This window comes from Papaver somniferum, chromosome 5, assembly GCF_003573695.1.
Source record: "Papaver somniferum cultivar HN1 chromosome 5, ASM357369v1, whole genome shotgun sequence".
Classification (NCBI taxonomy): domain Eukaryota; kingdom Viridiplantae; phylum Streptophyta; class Magnoliopsida; order Ranunculales; family Papaveraceae; genus Papaver; species Papaver somniferum.
This window is the reverse complement of record NC_039362.1, coordinates 193,459,083-193,471,603: the sequence shown is the minus strand read 5'-3', so window position 1 is coordinate 193,471,603 and position 12,521 is coordinate 193,459,083. Positions and strand designations below refer to the sequence as shown.

The 12,521-nt window shown below is 35.9% G+C and overlaps 1 long non-coding RNA gene across 3 annotated transcripts; it reads left to right on the top strand.

The window, feature by feature from the left end:
• The first annotated feature begins 394 nt into the window (after nt 1-394).
• On the top strand, nt 395-4,063 carry LOC113284152. 3 transcript variants are annotated; one of them, XR_003327949.1, is made up of 7 exons: nt 395-1,112; nt 1,219-1,378; nt 1,463-2,083; nt 2,183-2,309; nt 2,400-2,564; nt 2,708-2,817; nt 3,773-4,063. It is a non-coding gene; the product is annotated as an uncharacterized LOC113284152 (long non-coding RNA). The 3 variants fall into 3 exon arrangements; XR_003327948.1 differs by lacking the exon at nt 2,183-2,309 and having other exon boundaries at nt 403-1,112; nt 1,463-1,557; nt 1,787-2,083; XR_003327947.1 differs by lacking the exon at nt 2,183-2,309 and having other exon boundaries at nt 399-1,112.
• The last annotated feature ends 8,458 nt before the right edge of the window (nt 4,064-12,521 follow it).

Genomic DNA, 12,521 nt, shown 5'->3' with positions numbered 1-12,521 from the left:
CTAATTTTTGCCGCGCCCAAACTATGCCAAAACCCTAGTTTTTGGTCGCGCCTAAAATATGCCAAAATCCTATCTTGGCCACACCTAACTACGTCAAAGCCATGCCGACCATGCTTTCATGCCGCTGGATACCAAACGAAGGTTTGCAATAATCAACGGCTACCCTTCCTCTCAAGATGCAAAATCTCGACCGTCGAGGGTCACTACCGAGCCGGCAAGTCTCCTAAGCTCAACTTTCCAAACAATAACAACATGCTACATGTTTTCCACGAAAACACTCGATACATCAACACATGTCACAAACTGGGGATGCTCATTAGGGTATTGGTTTGGAGGTTTACAGCGTGCGGCGTACATTACGCCTGTTACAAGAAAGTGTCATAAGAATGAGGCGGTTAGTAAATACAAGGAGTAATGGTATAACGTTTCCTTCATTATGGAAACATCAATTCCAGGCATTACCCATTACCGTTTCCTTCTATTTACCTAAACTGTTTCCAATTCTTACGAGACCAGGGTACATTTCGTTGTGACTTGTATAAATAGGTCTTACCTATTTCCACCAAACGACAAGTTTTGGTCAGGAGCATACATTCACTAGTGGAAAATGGATTTTTTAAGTCTGCTTGCGATTTATAAAAAAAACTTCCCCATGGCTTTCTTAATGGGTTGGGCTTCCTACGGTAGACGTTTTGTGATCAAAATAAAATCGAGTTCCCTTAACAGTCGTTATACTAGTGGGCTTCCGTAGAAACTGGTTTATGTTGTTCGAGATTTGGTTTCTTATCTCAATCCCAAATCTGCCTCTTCCCTAATAACTGCGCCCCCTATTCTCTCTTCCTCATCTCATCTCTTCATCTCTATCACCACCGAATCTCAGATTCAACATCACAGATCAAAACTCACCCTCACAAGTCAAATCTTAATCTTAACTCCATCCCTGAATCAAAACCCACGAATCAGCAGAAATAAAATGCAAAAATAAACCCTTTTAACCCTGGATCTAGCTGTTTTGCTCCTGAATTCCTAAGGTTTGAGCGTCTACTATGCAGATCTCTCCATTAAAGGCGCTCAACAACTTGGAGCATCGGCATTAAGGAATTAAGATTCTGGTAAAATTTTATAACCATATTCACTAGAGGTCTCAACTGTTCTTGTGGCTACTATAACCATATCCTCATATCCTCTCAACTATTTTCGGGTCATTGAATGATGCAGATATTTTTTTGGTCTTTGATGAATCATTTGAGGGAAAATTATTTGTGGTCGAGAAAGATGATTCATCAGCTCTCCCTTATCTCATCTCTTTTTGGTCCAAAATTTTTGTTAATTCGGGAGAAAATTTGTTTATTAGGATGAGCTTACTACTATTGATTAGGTAATAATTATCTTTTTCATTTTATTTGTTTTTCTGTTATGATTTTGGGTTGGTGAATTTTAATTTTGTGGTACAAAAAATCAGGTTGAAGAACAACAATCGAAATCAGATAAACGAACATATGGTGGTCAAAGAAGAAGAGGAAATTGAAAGTGCAGGTGGTTTAAGAAGAGGATTTTGTAAGAACATGTGGTTTTATATTGAATGTATTTGATATTTTTGTGTTTATTTTTTGATTCATAATGTTTAATTAGTAAAGGATTCGTCTGATTTTGGGTAATTTCATGGTGGTGGTGGTGAGTGATAGTTGAGCCCCGACCACCACCACCACTCAAAAACTTGTCTTTTTGTTGATGTAAGTCCATGAATGTTGCCCATATTATCCGATTTACTGCCATTGGAGTGCAGGGAATTGGCATACTAATCGGAATGGAAGATGTACCACAAGAGACGGTTTCTCAATGGTAGTTGGACAGGGAAGACATTTTTTTTAATAAGAAAGTTTGAGTTTAACTTGCTCTTACATAGGTGGAGTTACAGGAGTAACTCCCCAACTTGTCTAGCTAGTTTATATTATGCTTTTATACTTACTAGTTTAATTTTCCTCCTATTCAGGTCCAAGAGCTGCTTTTAAATGCCAACGTACAAAATCTGGAAGAACCCTGAGCTATAATAGCTAATATACAACAATCAATCATGTAGAAGGTACTATCATTGTTTCTTCTTGCTATACTTTTAAGTTCAATTTTAGGTTAAAAGGTACTATCATTGTACTGGTTTTGTATTTGTAACTCAATATTTCAGTTTGGTTGATGTTCATGTAACTCTTGAACTTGGGTTTCTTCGCCTATGGCTGAATTTTTTCTGATAACTACCGAATTGTTAACTTGGGTGTGGCGGTCGGGTGTTTGTCTCCACTTCTGTTTGAGAAGTACATCTCCCTCTCTGTGTAACTATCAGTGTGCTATTAAGAATTCTTCTGTATGAGCTTTAAGTTAAATTTGTAATGCTTTACATTCAGGTCCGAACGACAGGTGGGTTTTTGGTGCAGGACTTGGGATCTTCATACATGGCTGGTTTGAGCCATTCTCTGCTAGTGGGTCTGTCATGCGTCTTCTTCCTACTTCATTTGCATACCTTCTTTCTTCTATTATTTACGAGCTTATTGAATAAACAACATAAGCAGGTATATTTACATGAACATTTATACAGATTGTTTGTCTACTGTGCTTCTACCTATTTTACTGTTACATGAATAAATTTCTTCCGCTTGCTGTTTTTGTTCTTAATTTTAGATATGATCTAAACTAATTTTCTTCTTGTCTGCAGCTTGTCTACTTTCATTCTTTAATGCATGCAGATCCTAACAGTGAATTCAAGTGGTTACCAAGGCAAAATACAGTTAATGCTAGGAGACTCGCCACGGAGCAAGTCTTGAGGTAATTGTTGAACCATCATTTTTTCTTATTTTTCTGTCTGTCGCAAGATGCCAACATAAGCCACTAGATGTAAAGTGTAATTATAATTAGAACAAGTACCCTTGTACTCTTCTGTAAATGCTTCCGTAGTGAGAATACTCTTTTTGTCTTCAAGCAATATAAAATAGCGTCCAATTGTTTAGTTGACATTCACACTGCATATGCATAATTGTAGCCTATTTTTTTCCTCTTTGTTGCTTGAATCATGCCCAGGGTTTGTTTAAGTATGATTGCAGTAAAATATTTATTGTACCCTAGCCTTGATGAATTTTGTTTATTTGTACACTCCAGTTTACTCTATAACTCACTCATATTGGAAGTATTTTATGCATCCAATTCCAGCATAAGAAAGAGTAGCTTTACTCACATAGGAGGTCAGATGCTAGAGATTTTTGTACCATTAGATGATTAAGTGTTCTATATAACCAAGCATAAGAAAGAGTAGTATTTCCGTCTCAAGTGCAGATTGTCAGCTAATCTGTGGTTTTTTTGCATGGATCTGTCTTCTGCTCCATCAGGAGCCACAGTTCCTTCCTGTTGTGTTTTGTTACCATTTTAGTTATGTTACTTCATGTTGTTCTCTTACCTTGGATGTATAATACTGTAAGTGCAACATTAATAACTGTATGTATATCCCTTTTGATGACCATTTAAGTTTATCATAATCATGTCTAGGTTATGAAATTTTCATTGGTGATTTTGATGTTTGTTTTCAGTTTCCTTGGTTTGATTAGTTTAGTTTCTCTTCGCAGGGTATCTTTCCTCGGCTTTGTTCATTTGAATATTTTTTAGTTTACTTCAGATTTGTTATTTGTGTGTTGTCAATCATTTGAATAAGTTCTTGTTTTAGACTTGTAGGATTTATGTAAATGGTGAAATTGATTGATTTATGTTGTCTCTCATGTGAGATGTACAGGTAATCATGGATGAGTAGGACAACTTGAATGTTGCCTATTTCTTACAAATACAAAGGCTGAGCTTGTTGGGTGCTTAATGGACCTGATTAGTGCTAATTTGTTAATAGATGAAGGCATAGATAGTGAAGTTTCGCCTGCAAGTTAGTGTAGATTATCTGGTTTGTTAGCTTGTAACAAGAATATTAAGTTAAGTAAATGAAGTTTTGAGATTTGGGAAAAGTATATTAGATGATTAAAGTTGTAAACTGTTGGCACTTTTCAATAAGAATTTAATTTTAATATTACTATCAATTTAATTAGTTTTTTATCAATGCAACTTAACTAGCTTTGATAAATTATTTTTTTGATTTGAATCAGCTTAATTTGGATTCAACTGAATCACATTCTTTTTTATCTATAAAAGATGTTCAATATAAAAGTCTGCTTCGGTCAGCCCTACAGAAAGACTGTCCAAGGTAGACGCTTTCTAATAGATTCAAGTGCTTCCGGAAGCAGTCTTTTTGAGAATTAAGACTACAAATTTAGGGCCCTCCAGAAACAGACTTTTTTAGCGATTATCAGTCTGTTTCTTAAAGACTTATTATTTCTATTTTCCACTAGTGATCACTCAAAAATCACTTGTTAGCTTTCCCATCTGTTAGCTTTCACTTTATGATACAAGTCAAACAACTACTCTTCCAGAAACAACTACTCTGGTCTCAACACTCTCTTCGCTTCCCTCCCCAAAACCAACCCTTCTCCTTCACTTTGTGACCGAAGCAAGTCTGGAACGACCATTTCTTGGTTTAGGCCGGATTTGTACAGATTGATCTCTCGAATCTAAAGTACTCCCTTGAAGTACATTTTTTAGGGTCAAGACTAGTTTCTCACCCACAACACACGAAATTACTGAGACCAGCAGAAACTGTTCTTACCCTCAAACAGTCACGACATTCCTAGACTTTCTAGTCTAACCTAAACGAAGTTGACTCTAATAATTTTAATCAAGCGACTTTAATTGAGTTTTGAGACTAAAATATGACAATCAACCTTGACATACCAACACTTGGTGGGTTCAACCAAGAAAATTCTCTAACATAGTTTATCTATGAACTTCGTGAATCGCCATTACACTAATCGATAACTTGTTATTATTTGGTGTATTTAATTTATGGATGAATTCAACCCTTGGGAATATGATTGAAACTAATACCATAAACATAATCTAAGGAAGTTTACTTGCAAAACATTGTTTCATAGTTGAAAGGAAACGCTGAACCAGTCCATAATAGTAAGAACGGATTCTAACAGAGCTCAACTATGTTTCTACATTTTCCGTATGTTTATTATCTCTGGGTTGCTGTAAAAATCGAGATGTATAAGGACTGAACTTGGAATGTTCATAAGATGTCGACATAGATTTGAAAATATGTTGAACTCTTACATCTTGATGGTTAAGTATTTTCCTTTGATATTTAGAGCGAGATCCTGAAATCAATATCTTTTACATATTCAAAAATATATGCCTACCATATCTCATATATTTGTATATCTCTATTTACTATATTAGTAAAGTATGTGAAAGTGTGCGAGCTAATATTAGTTGTCAACTAAGTGCGAGGGTACCGAGTATAATATTCTATTCACATCTTCTGTAATTTTCAGAAATGATAATTGGAAAGGAGAGGGTACCAAGTATATCATCAACTTTTTTATTCAGAAACTTGTATGGACAAATACAGTGATAAACACATTTTTGTGTATGATTAATCTCAATTATCTATTTTGTTAGTGCTCATTTAATTTTGTACTTATTATGGTGTTTTGTGTATCTGTAGGTATTTTGGGGAAATAAAGCTCGACGGACTAAAATATGTAATTCCGCTTGTAAAATATATTAAATGAAGCGGTTTAATATTCTAGGACCAAAAGAAAACATGAAGAATTATTGGGTCAATTATTTGGATATGAGATTGTGGTAAGCATGCCCCGAAGTGTGTAGAAGTGTGCCACAACGTGTGTAGAAGTGTGAAAACCATGTGCAAGATATTAACAATGAAAAGATATTTGAAGATATGTTTTTTAATGAAGAAAATAAGCAAAATCAAGAAGAAAATCAAGATTATAAAAAATATTATTCTTTATGGTTGGAATTAATAAAGAAAGATACATTTCCCAAATTATGAATATTCTGACTTCATGTGATTTATACTATATGACGCACGATGTATTTTTATTGGAAGATTTTATATTATCCCGATACACGGTGCCACTTCATTAGTCAAAAAATAAAAAGTGACATAATTTCATGTCGCAAATTATGGAAGGAATTCGAAATTCACACTATGAAAGGAGTCGTGTATTCTTGTTCAGTCAACGTATCAGTTGGGTTGCATGTATGAATTTTTTCGATGATTAAATTTAGTCTTAGATTTTTGAGTAATCAAATTCACGCTCTTATATTCACACACTTTTTTCCACCAATAATTACTCTTGTTTCCTAACAATCAAACGATTTCTGTAACTACACTTTCCAGTTACATGTTTCCTAAGATTTTCTTCGGACGCTTTAATTATGCTACCAAATCTCTTGCTCTGCCATGTTCTCTTAGATAAGTACGTACCAAAAATTATCATCTTTTCATTATTATCAAATACTATTAATTAATTTATATGGTATTTGAGACCGGGGGATTTTTTGAAATGTGCTAAAATATTATATTGTCCAAATTATTATTTTAGCACTAAAGATTCTCGACGAGGTCACAAAATTTTACTATTTTAAATAGGAGGGAGGACCCATAAACAATCTTATTTGTACACTGTTCGTACAAGATTGAACCATTTTTTTTTAGAGTCTAAACGACAATGAAACTGAACCCAATATTATAATCATACTTCCTCTTATTAAACTCTAGATTTCTACCAAAAATGAGCAATTCTAAACGTATAAGACCACCATCTACCACCTAGAATATCAACCATTAAAAATTAACAGTCGAAATTAAAATCGGTAGACGGTGAGGTTTGGTATATTTAATAGTGCTCATTTTTTATAGGAAGCTAAAGTTTAATAAGAGGAACATATCATAAAAATATTGGGCTCAAATTCGTTATCATTTGGACTATAAAGAAAAATCGATTCAATCTTTTATGAATAGTGTTCAAATAAGATTGTCCATGATCCTCCTTATTTAAAGAGTATCGAATTAAAAAGTTATACTTACTTTCCAAGATGAATATTAATTAAAAATAAATGAATATAATGTATCATCCATATCAAATTGGCCCAAACGCTACCTCTTTGTGTTTACTATAGTTGCTGATAGGTGTCTAAAACACCTTAAAAGAAGAAGAAACGTCGCTTAAAAGGGCAAAAGTCTTAGAGGCGGATGATTTATCATTATTTGCTTTTATTTCTTCATCTCAATCTGAAAAGCATGTCAGTTTTAGTGATGCAAATTTCTGTCTGAAAAGCATGACGTCTTTTATAATGAAGAGAAATTGAAGAGAAGAAGTGGATCTGAGAAGTAAAATACGGCTGTTGTTGGTGGAAGAATTCAAAAGAAAAAAAAGAGCGTTCATTCGGAGCAAAGAGGGTATAATCATCGTTGCACAGGCAAGCGTTATTGGGAGCACAATGGAGGAGTATGGTGATGTCGTTCTTTGGTGGCCTGTATCATTTTCTGGGTGCCTGTGGCACTTCTTATCATTATCACACCCTAGAGTTCAGAAGAGAAATCATTTCTCAATCATTTGTTTTCTAACATAGAGGAATGACAGTTCCATAACTCAGATAGAGAAATTGAGAAGATGAAGAAGATTATTGTGCTATTGTGGATCTGGCGATTTTGAGATGCAAGATGATAAAGAGAAGGTTACAGTGAAGAATTAGGGTTTGACGTTTTCAATTAAATGGGTTTCTGCTGTGAGTTTCAGTTACACATCAAGAAGAAATTGAATATGGTAATGAATGTTGTCGTTGTAGGAGATGGGTTTGTTTGATGCAAGGGTTTCAAGTTCAGATACAAAAGAATCTTTGGAGTTAGAAGTTTCTGGGTCAAAGAAGATGTATCTGCTACCACTGATTTTGTTGATGGCAGTGGAGGAGAAATCAGTGGAATTGAATAAGTGGGTTTTGTTCAGATTCAAGTTGTTGCTGATAGATGGAAATGGAACAAGAAGAAATCAAGAGAAGAATTTGTTGATAACAGTTGAAATGGAAGAGATGGTTGTGGTAGTTAGGGTTTGTGTCGTGTTGGTGTTGTTGAAGAATCTGGCGGTCTGTGAAAGAAGAGAAGAATTATGACTTGATCATGTGGAGTTGTTACTTCAGTGATGGAAAAAGTGGTGCAGCTGAGAAGATAGAATGGGTTCTTGGTGTTGTTTATTTTGAGTAGAGTTATGAAGTTGCAGAAGGTATAAATGGTGCAGATTTGGCTAGGAAGAAAGAGTGGCAATGGAGTTGTTGTTTACTAAGCATGGTGGTGATGTTACCGTAAAGATTGCAATGGTTCATGGCATAGATGGAGGTTGATATTCAGCCAAGAAACCAGTTGAGAAGAATTGTTGCAGCTGATTTGTGGTTGTGCGGCTGGCAAGTATGAGATGCAGTTGTTAATGAGCTGCAGAACTGAAGCTGCAATTCTGCAAGATTGAATGTGTTTAAATAGAGGTGAACCTGGTGCAAGAATGGAGTTTGTTGGTGGTTGTTCTCAGTATAGTGAAGCAATTGGGTGAAAATCTTGAGCTGAGTTAGAGTAAATGAATGCAGCTTAGATGAATGCTTAGGGTACAGCTACGGATGATGCAGGGATGGAAGCATAGGTTATGGCATTGCATGTTCAATGTAGATGAGTGTAGATGGAGTAGTTGAAGTTGGAGGTCAATGCAGTGAAGTGGTGTTACATGGAATATGATTGTTACCTGTAAGGAGTTGAGCAGCTGCTTCTGGTGACTGCAGTCGAGGTGCAGTTGAGGGCTGAAGCTGTTACATATGTTTCTAGCTTGAAGTTGTGTTGGCTATAGTTAGTAGAAGCTGAGTTGGTGTAGCAGTTGTTTGAGATGAAACTGGTTTGCAGTAGAGATGCTATAGAGTTGGAGGATTCAGAGACAATGAAGATAATCAAGCTTGAGATGGAAGCTGAGTATTGTAGTAGCTGAACTATGTTGCAGGTGGCCTATGATGACACAAAGGTTCTGGTGTTAGTGCGTGGGTTATTGAAGATGGTGCTGATGGTTTGAACTCGGCAGAGAAGGATTTGTGTGTTTACTGAAGCTGAGTAGAGGTGTTGTGTATTTTAGGGAAGATGGTTTGAACTGATGTTGGTCACTGGATGGTTTGTTAAGAATGGTTGAGGCAAAGCTGATATTGGCACTTGCTTGAGCAATTGCAGCTGAGTTGGTGATTTCTATGGAACTGCAATGATGGGATGAAGTTTTACAAAGAAGGAAGGCTTGAGCTACAATGACTGAGCGTAAAATGCAATGGCTAACATGATGTTGCCGTTGGAACTGAATTGTATTGTGCAGTGGTTTGTTATTCTGGTGGAATGGATGGTGTTGCAATTGCGGCTAAAGCATGGCTAGGTTTGGAGTATGTGATGCACCATCGTGCAACAGAAGGTTATGGCATGTGCAAGGTTGCAACGGCTCAGGCCTTGGTCACTCAGATGAGTCAATTAGCTAACTCTGACTAGACACAACTGACTCAGATTGACTCGGTTGACCTAACCGATTTGACCGCTTTGACCATTGACCGGTGACTGTTTGTCGGTCACCTGAGTTCTTTTGAGACTACTTTGCCGGCTGTTTCCTGGCCAGCTTCCGGGGCTGTCACCAGTTTTCTGGCGACATATTTTTTTTTCAGAATTTCCACATGGGTATTTTTCTTATGTGGGCTTGGTGTACTATTTGGACTTGGGTATTAAAGACTTTACCTAGTTTTGGAAACATAAAAGGAAAGACTTCTACACCTTTTGAGAATCACGTATTCTACTTGGAGCTATTGGAGGAGAGTTGTTATTCTACTAGGGTTTGCTTTGTTTCATCTTCTTTATTCATTAATATTTTTATGATGAACTCCATAGATATGAGTAGCTAAATCTTATATTATTGGTTAAGGATGTATTCTGATATCTACAACTTGTGCTTGATTAATGCATTAGTTTTCTCTTTTTGTTATCGTTCAAACTTCTACTGTTTTGCATAATTGCAAGATTGATGTATTGCAATAGGATTTAGATGTTTGTTTAGTTAAGTGGTCAATTAATTAGACTCACATCCAATGCACGGCTAATTGAGGGTTAATCATCAAGCGATAACCCTAAATACAAGTTGCATGATATGATTACGGTTTGTAGTAATATACTCTTGTAATCATATGTAGAGTTTGACCTTTGTACGAATTGTCATGCGCAATGTATGACAATTGCATTGATTAGCCTATTTATAAAACTTAATGCTTACAGGAATTGAACTTAATTAGCGCAAGGCGTTAGGTTATTCTTTAGGTAGAATTCACATTCGTAGCTCTAATGTGTGTGTTGATGAACTTAGGAAATTAACAGATTATCTTGCTCACCTGATAGTCTAGGGCTTTTGATGATAAAGATATTAAATCGTAATTCTAATCATGTATGCAAGCACTTGTTCGAGATTGAAAATAAACTCCTTGACCAATACCTTTCTCTTATTGATTATCTTTTACATTATTTACTTTGCTTTCTATTTTATTATTATTATTGCCTTGCATAAAATTCAGAAACTGATGCGTGTCGTGACCACAATAAATTAGTGAATATTTTTCCACTTAATTAACAAGTAATATGGTGGTAGTTAAGTTCGTTCCCACGAGGAGCAAGAGGTTTTAGTTGTCTTATAATGTCACAAAAAAAGGGGGGGTTTTGGTTTTAGATTTTATAAAGCAAGATAAATAAACAAAGCAATTAAAAAGATAAAGTTGAAACCAATAAGAGAGACAAGATCAAGGAATCCTTCTTCGTTGCAAAACAATGATTCAAGTTATGTTCTTTTCCACTTTTTATTAGTCACAGATTAACACCAACCGTAGATATAGCGGCTAGATCAGTGCTAACCCCTAAATCCCTTTTATCACCGGATACAGAAGTTCTCGACTATCGGATTATATTTACCAAAACACCTAGTAGTAGATCACTCAAGATGTAATTTAGTTAAACGCATTAAGATTTATGAATTTATTAGGTTGATAGTAGTAGTTAGACTCTTAGATCAAGGTCTACTTGCTAACGTTGTTTTCACACACAATTGCTCCACGGAATCCCTCCGCAAGGTCTCGTGTTTTCTACTTGTGTTAAGAGTCAAGAAACGATTACTTATCCCCTAACTTTCACTAGCTTTAGATCAATTAACAAATCAATTTAGTATGCATCCTAAATAACCTATCAATCAAGCATAAACATTCTTATTAGCAAACACAAACGATAATCATGTGAAAACTTCGAAGTAGAATTAAAACAAATCTCGAAGCATGTTAAGAACTAGGAATTCATCCCCAATCAATAGGAAAATTAGCTACTCATGTTTTTTGAAATTCACACAAATAATTAAAAGAAGAATTTTGAAAAGAAAGCAAAAACACAAGTGTTGTGTGTGTAGAGGTGTAAAAGTGCGTGGAGAAAAGTAGAGAACTTCTTTATTTATAGGCTTCAATTTCCTAGCAATCCTCTTAGGAATAGAATCTCTTTCCCTTTGTAAGTCTTCTTTCCAAGTCCTTGTCTTTCTCAAATCTTCCATCTTCACTTTCCTAATCCAAGTCAAATTCTTCAAACCCATGAGTCTAGAGAATTCTTCACAAATTTTTGTACTTTTGGTCGCTTGAAAAGTTCTCGGGATCACCGGAATCCGGCCTGAAAAGACGCCGCCGGTCATCTCAGATCTGTCATCGTTGAAGGAATATTCCGTTAAAGTTAACTGTCAAACTAACGGTCTTCGTTAGTCAACTGGGTCAAGGAAGGATAGTCATCTACTTAGTCAGTTGTTCTGACTCGCTCTTAGTCGGCTGAATTACTGAGTTAACTCGCCAGTATAGAAATCCGGCCGAGTTTCGGCTATTTATAGGACTTTCTCAGGCCAAGTTCAGGCCGATTCATCTCATTCCTGTGATTCAACAGCAGCACATCCTAATTCATGTTAATCCAAGACTCCACCACATTGTCAAGAACGTAGTTGATCTTGACAGGACTATGAGAGAATACAGAGTAACAGGGAAGGACACAGTAAGCTTAAACACATCTACACTCAACATAGTGCAGCCTTAGATTCAATTTTCCTTAGATTCAATTTCTATTTCCCATCCTCTCTTCTCAATAATTGAGTCTTAAAATACAGAAAGGAAACCCTAACAAAATAAGGCCTATCTTATTACACCCCAACATGTGACTGCATTTCATACGACAGTAAATTCATTTTAAAGTAGATAACGGTAACAAAAAATAATTGGCTAAATTATTGTTGAGGTATTCGGACAGGCAATTAAAAGCTAAGGGCAGCCCTAACTGGGGACATGAGAAAACCCTCCTCTTCAGACAATCTTTGTCCTCAAAGATTGAACTTTGGAAAATGTGCAGTGACATTAGCAACATCCTCCCATGTTGCATCTTCCGATGTAGTGTGAGACCATTGTATTAAGACTTGAGAGACCATTGAACCCTGTCGAAATTCGTAGAGAAAATTCAAAGCTGCAACAGGCTTGAGCACAATCTCACTTTCAACATCAGTCAATCGAAG